The sequence below is a fragment of the Labrus mixtus genome, unplaced genomic scaffold, assembly GCF_963584025.1.
Source record: "Labrus mixtus unplaced genomic scaffold, fLabMix1.1 SCAFFOLD_28, whole genome shotgun sequence".
Taxonomy (NCBI): Eukaryota; Metazoa; Chordata; class Actinopteri; order Labriformes; family Labridae; genus Labrus; species Labrus mixtus.
In genome coordinates this window covers 178,509-194,736 of record NW_026870158.1, presented here as the reverse complement: position 1 = coordinate 194,736, position 16,228 = coordinate 178,509, and positions in this window count along the sequence as shown.

Genomic DNA, 16,228 nt, shown 5'->3' with positions numbered 1-16,228 from the left:
TTTGAAGCCGAATTTCTTCATGAATGTTTTCAATTGACCCACCCCCCCTCACGAAAAAGTTGAAAAAAGACGAAACACCCCCCTCTTACGAAAAAGTTGAAAAAAGACGAAACACCCCCCCCTTACGAAAAAGTTGAAAAAAGACGAAACACCCCCCCCTTGCGAAAACTTTTTTGAAGCCGAATTTCTTCATGAAAGTTTTCAACTTTTTTGAAGCCGAATTTCTTCATGAATACTTTCAATTGACCCACCCCCCTCACGAAAAAGTTGAAAAAAGACGAAACACCCCCCTCTTACGAAAAAGTTGAAAAAAGACGAAACACCCCCACCTTACGAAAAAGTTGAAAAAAGACGAAACACCCCCCCTCACGAAAAAGTTGAAAAAAGACGAAACACCTCCCAGTTACGAAAACTTTTTGAAAGCCGAATTTCTTCATGAAAATTTTAAACTTTTTTGAAGCCTCAATACTTCATGAAAATTTTAAACTTTTTTGAAGCCGAATTTCTTCATGAATATTTTCAACCTTTTTGAAGCCGAATTTCTTCATGAAAATTTTCAACTTTTTTGAAGCCTAAATACTTCATGAAAATTTTAATCTTTTTTGAAGCCGAATTTCTTCATGAATATTTTCAACCTTTTTGAAGCCGAATTTCTTCATGAAAATTTTAAACTTTTTTGAAGTCCAAATACTTCATGAAAATTTTCAACTTTTTTGAAGCCGAATTTCTTCATGAATATTTTCAATTGACCCACCTCCCCTCACGAAAAAGTTGAAAAAAGACGAAACACCCCCCTCTTACGAAAAAGTTGAAAAAAGACGAAACACCCCCCCCTTGCGAAAACTTTTTTGAAGCCGAATTTCTTAATGAAAATTTTCAACTTTTTTGAAGCCCAAATACTTCATGAAAATTTTCAACTTTTTTGAAGCCGAATTTCTTCATGAAAATTTTCAACTTTTTTGAAGCCGAATTTCTTCATGAATAATTTCAATTGACCCACCCCCCTCACGAAAAAGTTGAAAAAAGACGAAACAACCCCCTCTTTCGAAAAAGTTGAAAAAAGACGAAACACCCCCCCCTTGCGAAAACTTTTTTGAAGCCGAATTACTTCATGAAAATTTTCAACTTTTTTGAAGCTGAATTTCTTCATGAATATTTTCAATTGACCCACCCCCCCTCACGAAAAAGTTGAAAAAAGACGAAACACCCCCCCCTTACGAAAAAGTTGAAAAAAGACGAAACACCCCCCCTCACGAAAAAGTTGAAAAAAGACGAAACACCTTCCCCTTACGAAAACTTTTTTGAAGCCGAATTTCTTCATGAAAATTTTCAACTTTTTTGAAGCCTAAATACTTCATGAAAATTTTAATCTTTTTTGTAGCCGAATTTCTTCATGAATATTTTCAACCTTTTTGAAGCCGAATTTCTTCATGAAAATTTTAAACTTTTTTGAAGCCCAAATACTTCATGAAAATTTTCAACTTTTTTGAAGCCGAATTTCTTCATGAATGTTTTCAATTGACCCACCCCCCCTCACGAAAAAGTTGAAAAAAGACGAAACACCCCCCTCTTACGAAAAAGTTGAAAAAAGACGAAACACCCCCCCCCTTACGAAAAAGTTGAAAAAAGACGAAACACCCCCCCCTTGCGAAAACTTTTTTGAAGCCGAATTTCTTCATGAAAGTTTTCAACTTTTTTGAAGCCCAAATACTTCATGAAAATCTTCAACTTTTTTGAAGCCGAATTTCTTCATGAATACTTTCAATTGACCCACCCCCCTCACGAAAAAGTTGAAAAAAGACGAAACACCCCCCTCTTACGAAAAAGTTGAAAAAAGACGAAACACCCCCACCTTACGAAAAAGTTGAAAAAAGACGAAACACCCCCCCTCACGAAAAAGTTGAAAAAAGACGAAACACCTCCCAGTTACGAAAACTTTTTTAAAGCCGAATTTCTTCATGAAAATTTTAAACTTTTTTGAAGCCTCAATACTTCATGAAAATTTTAAACTTTTTTGAAGCCGAATTTCTTCATGAATATTTTCAACCTTTTTGAAGCCGAATTTCTTCATGAAAATTTTCAACTTTTTTGAAGCCTAAATACTTCATGAAAATTTTAATCTTTTTTGAAGCCGAATTTCTTCATGAATATTTTCAACCTTTTTGAAGCCGAATTTCTTCATGAAAATTTTAAACTTTTTTGAAGTCCAAATACTTCATGAAAATTTTCAACTTTTTTGAAGCCGAATTTCTTCATGAATATTTTCAATTGACCCACCCCCCCTCACGAAAAAGTTGAAAAAAGACGAAACACCCCCCTCTTACGAAAAAGTTGAAAAAAGACGAAACACCCCCCCCTTGCGAAAACTTTTTTGAAGCCGAATTTCTTAATGAAAATTTTCAACTTTTTTGAAGCCCAAATACTTCATGAAAATTTTCAACTTTTTTGAAGCCGAATTTCTTCATGAAAATTTTCAACTTTTTTGAAGCCGAATTTCTTCATGAATAATTTCAATTGACCCACCCCCCTCACGAAAAAGTTGAAAAAAGACGAAACACCCCCCCTTACGAAAAAGTTGAAAAAAGACGAAACACCCCCCCTCACGAAAAAGTTGAAAAAAGATGAAACACCTCCCCCTTACGAAAACTTTTTTGAAGCCGAATTTCTTCATGAAAATTTTCAACTTTTTTGAAGCCCAAATACTTCATGAAAATTTTCAACTTTTTTGAAGCCGAATTTCTTCATGAAAATTTTCAACTTTTTTGAAGCCGAATTTCTTCATGAATAATTTCAATTGACCCACCCCCCTCACGAAAAAGTTGAAAAAAGACGAAACAACCCCCTCTTTCGAAAAAGTTGAAAAAAGACGAAACACCCCCCCCTTGCGAAAACTTTTTTGAAGCCGAATTACTTCATGAAAATTTTCAACTTTTTTGAAGCTGAATTTCTTCATGAATATTTTCAATTGACCCACCCCCCCTCACGAAAAAGTTGAAAAAAGACGAAACACCCCCCTCTTACGAAAAAGTTGAAAAAAGACGAAACACCCCCCCCTTACGAAAAAGTTGAAAAAAGACGAAACACCCCCCCTCACGAAAAAGTTGAAAAAAGACGAAACACCCCCCCCTTGCGAAAACTTTTTTGAAGCCGAATTTCTTCATGAAAATTTTAAACTTTTTTGAAGCCCAAATACTTCATGAAAATTTTCAACTTTTTTGAAGCCGAATTTCTTCATGAATACTTTCAATTGACCCACCCCCCTCACGAAAAAGTTGAAAAAAGACGAAACACCCCCCTCTTACGAAAAAGTTGAAAAAAGACGAAAAACCCCCCCCTTTCGAAAAAGTTGAAAAAAGACGAAACACCCCCCCCTTGCGAAAACTTTTTTGAAGCCGAATTTCTTCATGAAAATTTTCAACTTTTTTGAAGCCCAAATACTTCATGAAAATTTTCAACTTTTTTGAAGCCGAATTTCTTCATGAAAATTTTCAACTTTTTTGAAGCCCAAATACTTCATGAAAATTTTCAACTTTTTTGAAGCCGAATTTCTTCATGAAAATTTTCAACTTTTTTGAATCCGAATTTCTTCATGAATATTTTCAACTTTTTTGAAGCCCAAATACTTCATGAAAATTTTCAACTTATTTGAAGCCCAAATACTTCATGAAAATTTTCAACTTTTTTGAAGCCGAATTTCTTCATGAAAATTTTCAACTTTTTTGAATCCGAATTTCTTCATGAATATTTTCAACTTTTTTGAAGCCCAAATACTTCATGAATATTTTCAACTTATTTGAAGCCCAAATACTTCATGAAAATTTTCAACTTTTTTGAAGCCGAATTTCTTCATGAATATTTTCAACCTTTTTGAAGCCGAATTTCTTCATGAAAATTTTAAACTTTTTTGAAGCCCAAATACTTCATGAAAATTTTCAACTTTTTTGAAGCCGAATTTCTTCATGAATACTTTCAATTGACCCACCCCCCTCACGAAAAAGTTGAAAAAAGACGAAACACCCCCCTCTTACGAAAAAGTTGAAAAAAGACGAAACACCCCCCCCTTTCGAAAAAGTTGAAAAAAGACGAAACACCCCCCCCTTGCGAAAACTTTTTTGAAGCCGAATTTCTTCATGAAAATTTTAAACTTTTTTGAAGCCCAAATACTTCATGAAAATTTTCAACTTTTTTGAAGCCGAATTTCTTCATGAATACTTTCAATTGACCCACCCCCCTCACGAAAAAGTTAAAAAAAGACGAAACACCCCCCTCTTACGAAAAAGTTGAAAAAAGACGAAACACCCCCCCCTTTCGAAAAAGTTGAAAAAAGACGAAACACCCCCCCCTTGCGAAAACTTTTTTGAAGCCGAATTTCTTCATGAAAATTTTAAACTTTTTTGAAGCCCAAATACTTCATGAAAATTTTCAACTTTTTTGAAGCCGAATTTCTTCATGAATACTTTCAATTGACCCACCCCCCTCACGAAAAAGTTGAAAAAAGACGAAACACCCCCCTCTTACGAAAAAGTTGAAAAAAGACGAAACACCCCCCCCTTTCGAAAAAGTTGAAAAAAGACGAAACACCCCCCCCTTGCGAAAACTTTTTTGAAGCCGAATTTCTTCATGAAAATTTTCAACTTTTTTGAAGCCCAAATACTTCATGAAAATTTTCAACTTTTTTGAAGCCGAATTTCTTCATGAAAATTTTCAACTTTTTTGAAGCCCAAATACTTCATGAAAATTTTCAACTTTTTTGAAGCCGAATTTCTTCATGAAAATTTTCAACTTTTTTGAATCCGAATTTCTTCATGAATATTTTCAACTTTTTTGAAGCCCAAATACTTCATGAAAATTTTCAACTTTTTTGAAGCCGAATTTCTTCATGAAAATTTTCAACTTTTTTGAATCCGAATTTCTTTATGAATATTTTCAACTTTTTTGAAGCCCAAATACTTCATGAAAACGTTCAACTTTTTTGAAGCCCAATTTCTTCATGAAAATTTTCAACTTTTTTGAAGCCCAAATACTTCATGAAAAATTTCAATTGACCAACCCCCCCTTATGAAAAAGTTGAAAAAAGAGGAAACACCCCCCCTTACGAAAAAGTTGAAAAAAGACGAAACACCCCCCCCTCGCGAAAACTTTTTTGAAGCCGAATTTCGTCATGAAAATTTTCAACTTTTTTGAAGCCGAATTTCTTCATGAATATTTTCAACTTTTTTGAAGCCCAAATACTTAATGAAAATTTTCAACTTTTTTGAAGCCCAAATACTTCATGAAAACGTTCATCTTTTTTGAAGCCGAATTTTTTCATGAAAATTTTCAACTATTTTGAAGCCCAAATACTTCATGAAAATTTTCATCTTTTTTGAAGCCGAATTTCTTCATGAAAATTTTAAACTTTTTTGAAGCCGAATTTCTTCATGAAAATTTAAAACATTTTTGAAGCCCAAATACTTCATGAAAATTTTCAACCTTTTTGATGCCGAATTTTTTCATGAAATTTTTAAACTTTTTTGAAGCCCAAATACTTCATGAAAATTTTCAACTTTTTTGAAGCTGAATTTCTCCATGAATATTTTCAATTGACCCACCCCCCCTCACGAAAAAGTTGAAAAAAGACGAAACACCCCCATCTCACGAAAAAGTTGAAAAAAGACGAAACACCCCCCCCCTTGCGAAAACTTTTTTGAAGCCGAATTTCTTCATGAATATTTTCAATTGACCCACCCCCGCTAACGAAAAAGTTGAAAAAAGACGAAACACCCCCCCCTTACGAAAAAGTTGAAAAAAGACGAAACACCCCCCCCCTTGCGAAAACTTTTTTGAAGCCGAATTTCTTCATGAAAATTTTCAACTTTTTTGAAGCCCAAATACTTCATGAAAATTTTCAACTTTTTTGAAGCCGAATTTCTTCATGAAAATTTTCAACTTTTTTGAAGCCGAATTTCTTCATGAATATTTTCAACTTTTTTGAAGCCCAAATACTTCATGAAAATTTTCAACTTTTTTGAAGCCGAATTTCTTCATGAAAATTTTCAACTTTTTTGAAGCCGAATTTCTTCATGAATAATTTCAATTGACCCACCCCCCTCACGAAAAAGTTGAAAAAAGACGAAACACCCCCCCTTACGAAAAAGTTGAAAAAAGACGAAACACCCCCCCTCACGAAAAAGTTGAAAAAAGATGAAACACCTCCCCCTTACGAAAACTTTTTTGAAGCCGAATTTCTTCATGAAAATTTTCAACTTTTTTGAAGCCCAAATACTTCATGAAAATTTTCAACTTTTTTGAAGCCGAATTTCTTCATGAATATTTTCAACCTTTTTGAAGCCGAATTTCTTCATGAAAATTTTAAACTTTTTTGAAGCCCAAATACTTCATGAAAATTTTCAACTTTTTTGAAGCCGAATTTCTTCATGAATACTTTCAATTGACCCACCCCCCTCACGAAAAAGTTGAAAAAAGACGAAACACCCCCCTCTTACGAAAAAGTTGAAAAAAGACGAAACACCCCCCCCTTTCGAAAAAGTTGAAAAAAGATGAAACACCTCCCCCTTACGAAAACTTTTTTGAAGCCGAATTTCTTCATGAAAATTTTCAACTTTTTTGAAGCCCAAATACTTCATGAAAATTTTAAACTTTTTTGAAGCCGAATTTCTTCATGAATATTTTCAACCTTTTTGAAGCCGAATTTCTTCATGAAAATTTTAAACTTTTTTGAAGCCCAAATACTTCATGAAAATTTTCAACTTTTTTGAAGCCGAATTTCTTCATGAATACTTTCAATTGACCCACCCCCCTCACGAAAAAGTTGAAAAAAGACGAAACACCCCCCTCTTACGAAAAAGTTGAAAAAAGACGAAACACCCCCCCCTTTCGAAAAAGTTGAAAAAAGACGAAACACCCCCCCCTTGCGAAAACTTTTTTGAAGCCGAATTTCTTCATGAAAATTTTAAACTTTTTTGAAGACCAAATACTTCATGAAAATTTTAAACTTTTTTGAAGCCGAATTTCTTCATGAATACTTTCAATTGACCCACCCCCCTCACGAAAAAGTTGAAAAAAGACGAAACACCCCCCTCTTACGAAAAAGTTGAAAAAAGACGAAAAACCCCCCCCTTTCGAAAAAGTTGAAAAAAGACGAAACACCCCCCCCTTGCGAAAACTTTTTTGAAGCCGAATTTCTTCATGAAAATTTTCAACTTTTTTGAAGCCCAAATACTTCATGAAAATTTTCAACTTTTTTGAAGCCGAATTTCTTCATGAAAATTTTCAACTTTTTTGAAGCCCAAATACTTCATGAAAATTTTCAACTTTTTTGAAGCCGAATTTCTTCATGAAAATTTTCAACTTTTTTGAATCCGAATTTCTTCATGAATATTTTCAACTTTTTTGAAGCCCAAATACTTCATGAAAATTTTCAACTTTTTTGAAGCCGAATTTCTTCATGAAAATTTTCAACTTTTTTGAATCCGAATTTCTTTATGAATATTTTCAACTTTTTTGAAGCCCAAATACTTCATGAAAATTTTCAACTTTTTTGAAGCCCAAATACTTCATGAAAATTTTCAACTTTTTTGAAGCCCAAATACTTCATGAAAACGTTCAACTTTTTTGAAGCCCAATTTCTTCATGAAAATTTTCAACTTTTTTGAAGCCCAAATACTTCATGAAAAATTTCAATTGACCAACCCCCCCTTATGAAAAAGTTGAAAAAAGAGGAAACACCCCCCCTTACGAAAAAGTTGAAAAAAGACGAAACACCCCCTCCTCGCGAAAACTTTTTTGAAGCCGAATTTCGTCATGAAAATTTTCAACTTTTTTGAAGCCGAATTTCTTCATGAATATTTTCAACTTTTTTGAAGCCCAAATACTTCATGAAAATTTTCAACTTTTTTGAAGCCCAAATACTTCATGAAAACGTTCATCTTTTTTGAAGCCGAATTTTTTCATGAAAATTTTCAACTATTTTGAAGCCCAAATACTTCATGAAAATTTTCAACTTTTTTGAAGCCGAATTTCTTCATGAATACTTTCAATTGACCCACCCCCCTCACGAAAAAGTTGAAAAAAGACGAAACACCCCCCTCTTACGAAAAAGTTGAAAAAAGACGAAACACCCCCCCCTTTCGAAAAAGTTGAAAAAAGACGAAACACCCCCCCCTTGCGAAAACTTTTTTGAAGCCGAATTTCTTCATGAAAATTTTCAACTTTTTTGAAGCCCAAATACTTCATGAAAATTTTCAACTTTTTTGAAGCCGAATTTCTTCATGAAAATTTTCAACTTTTTTGAAGCCCAAATACTTCATGAAAATTTTCAACTTTTTTGAAGCCGAATTTCTTCATGAAAATTTTCAACTTTTTTGAATCCGAATTTCTTCATGAATATTTTCAACTTTTTTGAAGCCCAAATACTTCATGAAAATTTTCAACTTTTTTGAAGCCGAATTTCTTCATGAAAATTTTCAACTTTTTTGAATCCGAATTTCTTTATGAATATTTTCAACTTTTTTGAAGCCCAAATACTTCATGAAAATTTTCAACTTTTTTGAAGCCCAAATACTTCATGAAAATTTTCAACTTTTTTGAAGCCCAAATACTTCATGAAAACGTTCAACTTTTTTGAAGCCCAATTTCTTCATGAAAATTTTCAACTTTTTTGAAGCCCAAATACTTCATGAAAAATTTCAATTGACCAACCCCCCCTTATGAAAAAGTTGAAAAAAGAGGAAACACCCCCCCTTACGAAAAAGTTGAAAAAAGACGAAACACCCCCCCCTCGCGAAAACTTTTTTGAAGCCGAATTTCGTCATGAAAATTTTCAACTTTTTTGAAGCCGAATTTCTTCATGAATATTTTCAACTTTTTTGAAGCCCAAATACTTCATGAAAATTTTCAACTTTTTTGAAGCCCAAATACTTCATGAAAACGTTCATCTTTTTTGAAGCCGAATTTTTTCATGAAAATTTTCAACTATTTTGAAGCCCAAATACTTCATGAAAATTTTCATCTTTTTTGAAGCCGAATTTCTTCATGAAAATTTTAAACTTTTTTGAAGCCGAATTTCTTCATGAAAATTTAAAACATTTTTGAAGCCCAAATACTTCATGAAAATTTTCAACCTTTTTGATGCCGAATTTTTTCATGAAATTTTTAAACTTTTTTGAAGCCCAAATACTTCATGAAAACGTTCAACTTTTTTGAAGCCCAATTTCTTCATGAAAATTTTCAACTTTTTTGAAGCCCAAATACTTCATGAAAAATTTCAATTGACCAACCCCCCCTTATGAAAAAGTTGAAAAAAGAGGAAACACCCCCCCTTACGAAAAAGTTGAAAAAAGACGAAACACCCCCTCCTCGCGAAAACTTTTTTGAAGCCGAATTTCGTCATGAAAATTTTCAACTTTTTTGAAGCCGAATTTCTTCATGAATATTTTCAACTTTTTTGAAGCCCAAATACTTCATGAAAATTTTCAACTTTTTTGAAGCCCAAATACTTCATGAAAACGTTCATCTTTTTTGAAGCCGAATTTTTTCATGAAAATTTTCAACTATTTTGAAGCCCAAATACTTCATGAAAATTTTCAACTTTTTTGAAGCCGAATTTCTTCATGAATACTTTCAATTGACCCACCCCCCTCACGAAAAAGTTGAAAAAAGACGAAACACCCCCCTCTTACGAAAAAGTTGAAAAAAGACGAAACACCCCCCCCTTTCGAAAAAGTTGAAAAAAGACGAAACACCCCCCCCTTGCGAAAACTTTTTTGAAGCCGAATTTCTTCATGAAAATTTTCAACTTTTTTGAAGCCCAAATACTTCATGAAAATTTTCAACTTTTTTGAAGCCGAATTTCTTCATGAAAATTTTCAACTTTTTTGAAGCCCAAATACTTCATGAAAATTTTCAACTTTTTTGAAGCCGAATTTCTTCATGAAAATTTTCAACTTTTTTGAATCCGAATTTCTTCATGAATATTTTCAACTTTTTTGAAGCCCAAATACTTCATGAAAATTTTCAACTTTTTTGAAGCCGAATTTCTTCATGAAAATTTTCAACTTTTTTGAATCCGAATTTCTTTATGAATATTTTCAACTTTTTTGAAGCCCAAATACTTCATGAAAATTTTCAACTTTTTTGAAGCCCAAATACTTCATGAAAATTTTCAACTTTTTTGAAGCCCAAATACTTCATGAAAACGTTCAACTTTTTTGAAGCCCAATTTCTTCATGAAAATTTTCAACTTTTTTGAAGCCCAAATACTTCATGAAAAATTTCAATTGACCAACCCCCCCTTATGAAAAAGTTGAAAAAAGAGGAAACACCCCCCCTTACGAAAAAGTTGAAAAAAGACGAAACACCCCCCCCTCGCGAAAACTTTTTTGAAGCCGAATTTCGTCATGAAAATTTTCAACTTTTTTGAAGCCGAATTTCTTCATGAATATTTTCAACTTTTTTGAAGCCCAAATACTTCATGAAAATTTTCAACTTTTTTGAAGCCCAAATACTTCATGAAAACGTTCATCTTTTTTGAAGCCGAATTTTTTCATGAAAATTTTCAACTATTTTGAAGCCCAAATACTTCATGAAAATTTTCATCTTTTTTGAAGCCGAATTTCTTCATGAAAATTTTAAACTTTTTTGAAGCCGAATTTCTTCATGAAAATTTAAAACATTTTTGAAGCCCAAATACTTCATGAAAATTTTCAACCTTTTTGATGCCGAATTTTTTCATGAAATTTTTAAACTTTTTTGAAGCCCAAATACTTCATGAAAATTTTCAACTTTTTTGAAGCCCAAATACTTCATGAAAATTTTCAACTTTTTTGAAGCTGAATTTCTCCATGAATATTTTCAATTGACCCACCCCCCCTCACGAAAAAGTTGAAAAAAGACGAAACACCCCCATCTCACGAAAAAGTTGAAAAAAGTCGAAACACCCCCCCCCTTGCGAAAACTTTTTTGAAGCCGAATTTCTTCATGAATATTCTCAATTGACCCACCCCCGCTAACGAAAAAGTTGAAAAAAGACGAAACACCCCCCCCTTACGAAAAAGTTGAAAAAAGACGAAACACCCCCCCCCTTGCGAAAACTTTTTTGAAGCCGAATTTCTTCATGAAAATTTTCAACTTTTTTGAAGCCCAAATACTTCATGAAAATTTTCAACTTTTTTGAAGCCGAATTTCTTCATGAAAATGTTCAACTTTTTTGAAGCCGAATTTCTTCATGAATATTTTCAACTTTTTTGAAGCCCAAATACTTCATGAAAATTTTCAACTTTTTTGAAGCCGAATTTCTTCATGAAAATTTTAAACTTTTTTGAAGCCGAATTTCTTCATGAAAATTTAAAAAAAATTTCAAGCCCAAATACTTCATGAAAATTTTCAACTTTTTTGAAGCCGAATTTCTTCATGAATATTTTCAACTTTTTTGAAGCCCAAATACTTCATGAAAATTTTCAACCTTTTTGAAGCCGAATTTCTTCATGAAAATTTTAAACTTTTTTGAAGAAGAATTTCTTCATGAATATTTTCAATTGACCCACCCCCCCTCACGAAAAAGTTGAAAAAGGACGAAACACCCCCCTCTTACGAAAAAGTTGAAAAAAGACGAAACACCCCCCCCTTACGAAAAAGTTGAAAAACGACGAAACACCCCCCCCTCGTGAAAACTTTTTTGAAGCCCAAATACTTCATGAAAATTTTCAACTTTTTTGAAGCCGAATTTCTTCATGAAAATTTAAAAATATTTTGAAGCCGAAATACTTCATGAAAATTTTCTACTTTTTTGAAGCCGAATTTCTTCATGAATATTTTCAACTTTTTTGAAGCCCAAATACTTCATGAAAATTTTCAACTTTTTTGAAGCCCAAATACTTCATGAAAACGTTCAACTTTTTTGAAGCCGAATTTCTTCATGAAAATTTTCAACTTTTTTGAAGCCCAAATACTTCATGAAAATTTTCAACTTTTTTGAAGCCCAAATACTTCATGAAAAATTTCAATTGACCAACCCCCCCATATGAAAAAGTTAAAAAAAGAGGAAACACCCCCCCTTACGAAAAAGTTGAAAAAAGACGAAACACCCCCCCTTGCGAAAAAATTTTTGAAGACCAATTTCTTCATTAAAATTTTCAACTTTTTCGAAGCCCAAATACTTCATGAAAATTTTCATCTTTTTTGAAGCCGAATTTCTTCATGAAAATTTTAATCTTTTTTGAAGCCGAATTTCTTCATGAAAATTTAAAACATTTTTGAAGCCCAAATACTTCATGAAAATGTTCAACTTTTTTGAAGCCGAATTTCTTCATGAATATTTTCAATTGACCCACCCCCCCTCACGAAAAAGTTGAAAAAGGACGAAACACCCCCCTCTTACGAAAAAGTTGAAAAAAGACGAAACACCCCCCCCTTACGAAAAAGTTGAAAAAAGACGAAACACCCCCCCCTTACGAAAAAGTTGAAAAACGACGAAACACCCCCCCCTCGTGAAAACTTTTTTGAAGCCGAATTTCTTCATGAAAATTTTCAACTTTTTTGAAGCCCAAATACTTCATGAAAATTTTCAACTTTTTTGAAGCCGAATTTCTTCATGAAAATTTAAAAATATTTTGAAGCCCAAATACTTCATGAAAATTTTCTACTTTTTTGAAGCCGAATTTCTTCATGAATATTTTCAACTTTTTTGAAGCCCAAATACTTCATGAAAGTTTTTAACTTTTTTGAAACCCAAATACTTCATGAAAATCTTCAACTTTTTTGAAGCCGAATTTCTTCATGAATACTTTCAATTGACCCACCCCCCTCACGAAAAAGTTGAAAAAAGACGAAACACCCCCCTCTTACGAAAAAGTTGAAAAAAGACGAAACACCCCCCCCTTACGAAAAAGTTGAAAAAAGACAAAACACCCCCCCTCACGAAAAAGTTGAAAAAAGACGAAACACCTCCCAGTTACGAAAACTTTTTTGAAGCCGAATTTCTTCATGAAAATTTTAAACTTTTTTGAAGCCTCAATACTTCATGAAAATTTTAAACTTTTTTGAAGCCGAATTTCTTCATGAATATTTTCAACCTTTTTGAAGCCGAATTTCTTCATGAAAATTTTCAACTTTTTTGAAGCCTAAATACTTCATGAAAATTTTAATCTTTTTTAAGCCGAATTTCTTCATGAATATTTTCAACCTTTTTGAAGCCGAATTTCTTCATGAAAATTTTAAACTTTTTTGAAGTCCAAATACTTCATGAAAATTTTAAACTTTTTTGAAGCCGAATTTCTTCATGAATATTTTCAACCTTTTTGAATCCGAATTTCTTCATGAAAATTTTAAACTTTTTTGAAGCCCAAATACTTTATGAAAATTTTCAACTTTTTTGAAGCCGAATTTCTTCATGAATACTTTCAATTGACCCACCCCCCTCACGAAAAAGTTGAAAAAAGACGAAACACCCCCCTCTTACGAAAAAGTTGAAAAAAGACGAAACACCCCCCCCTTTCGAAAAAGTTGAAAAAAGATGAAACACCTCCCCCTTACGAAAACTTTTTTGAAGCCGAAATTCTTCATGAAAATTTTCAACTTTTTTGAAGCCCAAATACTTCATGAAAATTTTAAACTTTTTTGAAGCCGAATTTCTTCATGAATATTTTCAACCTTTTTGAATCCGAATTTCTTCATGAAAATTTTAAACTTTTTTGAAGCCCAAATACTTTATGAAAATTTTCAACTTTTTTGAAGCCGAATTTCTTCATGAATACTTTCAATTGACCCACCCCCCTCACGAAAAAGTTGAAAAAAGACGAAACACCCCCCTCTTACGAAAAAGTTGAAAAAAGACGAAACACCCCCCCCTTTCGAAAAAGTTGAAAAAAGACGAAACACCCCCCCCTTGCGAAAACTTTTTTGAAGCCGAATTTCTTCATGAAAATTTTCAACTTTTTTGAAGCCGAATTTCTTCATGAATACTTTCAATTGACCCACCCCCCTCACGAAAAAGTTGAAAAAAGACGAAACACCCCCCTCTTACGAAAAAGTTGAAAAAAGACGAAACACCCCCCCCTTTCGAAAAAGTTGAAAAAAGACGAAACACCCCCCCCTTGCGAAAACTTTTTTGAAGCCGAATTTCTTCATGAAAGTTTTCAACTTTTTTGAAGCCCAAATACTTCATGAAAATTTTCAACTTTTTTGAAGCCGAATTTCTTCATGAAAATTTTCAACTTTTTTGAAGCCCAAATACTTCATGAAAATTTTCAACTTTTTTGAAGCCGAATTTCTTCATGAAAATTTTCAACTTTTTTGAATCCGAATTTCTTCATGAATATTTTCAACTTTTTTGAAGCCCAAATACTTCATGAAAAATTTCAATTGACCAACCCCCCCTTATGAAAAAGTTGAAAAAAGAGGAAACACCCCCCCTTACGAAAAAGTTGAAAAAAGACGAAACACCCCCCACTCGCGAAAACTTTTTTGAAGCCGAATTTCGTCATGAAAATTTTCAACTTTTTTGAAGCCGAATTTCTTCATGAATATTTTCAACTTTTTTGAAGCCCAAATACTTCATAAAAATTTTCAACTTTTTTGAAGCCCAAATACTTCATGAAAATTTTCATCTTTTTTGAAGCCGAATTTCTTCATGAAAATTTTAAACTTTTTTGAAGCCCAAATACTTCATGAAAATTTTCTACTTTTTTGAAGCCGAATTTCTTCATGAATATTTTCAACTTTTTTGAAGCCCAAATACTTCATGAAAGTTTTCAACTTTTTTGAAGCCCAAATACTTCATGAAAATCTTCAACTTTTTTGAAGCCGAATTTCTTCATGAATACTTTCAATTGACCCACCCCCCTCACGAAAAAGTTGAAAAAAGACGAAACACCCCCCTCTTACGAAAAAGTTGAAAAAAGACGAAACACCCCCCCCTTACGAAAAAGTTGAAAAAAGACAAAACACCCCCCCTCACGAAAAAGTTGAAAAAAGACGAAACACCTCCCAGTTACGAAAACTTTTTTGAAGCCGAATTTCTTCATGAAAATTTTAAACTTTTTTGAAGCCTCAATACTTCATGAAAATTTTAAACTTTTTTGAAGCCGAATTTCTTCATGAATATTTTCAACCTTTTTGAAGCCGAATTTCTTCATGAAAATTTTCAACTTTTTTGAAGCCTAAATACTTCATGAAAATTTTAATCTTTTTTGAAGCCGAATTTCTTCATGAATATTTTCAACCTTTTTGAAGCCGAATTTCTTCATGAATATTTTCAATTGACCCACCCCCCCTCACGAAAAAGTTGAAAAAAGACGAAACACCCCCCCTTACGAAAAAGTTGAAAAAAGACTAAACACCCCCCCCTCGCGAAAACTTTTTTGAAGCCGAATTTCTTCATGAAAATTTTCAACTTTTTTGAAGCCCAAATACTTCATGAAAATTTTCATCTTTTTTGAAGCCAAATTTCTTCATGAATATTTTCAATTGACCCACCCCCGCTAACGAAAAAGTTGAAAAAAGACGAAACACCCCCCCCTTACGAAAAAGTTGAAAAAAGACGAAACACCCCCCCTTTTGCGAAAACTTTTTTGAAGCCGAATTTCTTCATGAATATTTTCAATTGACCCACCCCCTCACGAAAAAGTTGAAAAAAGACGAAACACACCCCTCTTACGAAAAAGTTGAAAAAAGACGAAACACCCCCCCTTACGAAAAAGTTGAAAAAAGACGAAACACCCCCCCCTTGCGAAAACTTTTTTGAAGCCGAATTTCTTCATGAAAATTTTCAACTTTTTTGAAGCCCAAATACTTCATGAAAATTTTCAACTGTTTTGAAGCCGAATTTCTTCATGAAAATTTTAAACTTTTTTGAAGCCGAATTTCTTCATGAAAATTTAAAAAAAATTTCAAGCCCAAGTACTTCATGAAAATTTTCAACTTTTTTGAAGCCGAATTTCTTCATGAAAATTTTCAACTTTTTTGAAGCCGAATTTCTTAATGAAAATTTTCAACTTTTTTGAAGCCCAAATACTTCATGAAAATTTTCAACTTTTTTGAAGCCGAATTTCTTCATGAAAATTTTCAACTTTTTTGAAGCTGAATTTCTTCATGAAAATTTAAAAAAAATTTCAAGCCCAAATACTTCATGAAAATTTTCAACTTTTTTGAAGCCGAATTTCTTCATGAAAATTTTAAACTTTTTTGAAGCCGAATTTCTTAATGAAAATTTTCAACTTTTTTGAAGCCCAAA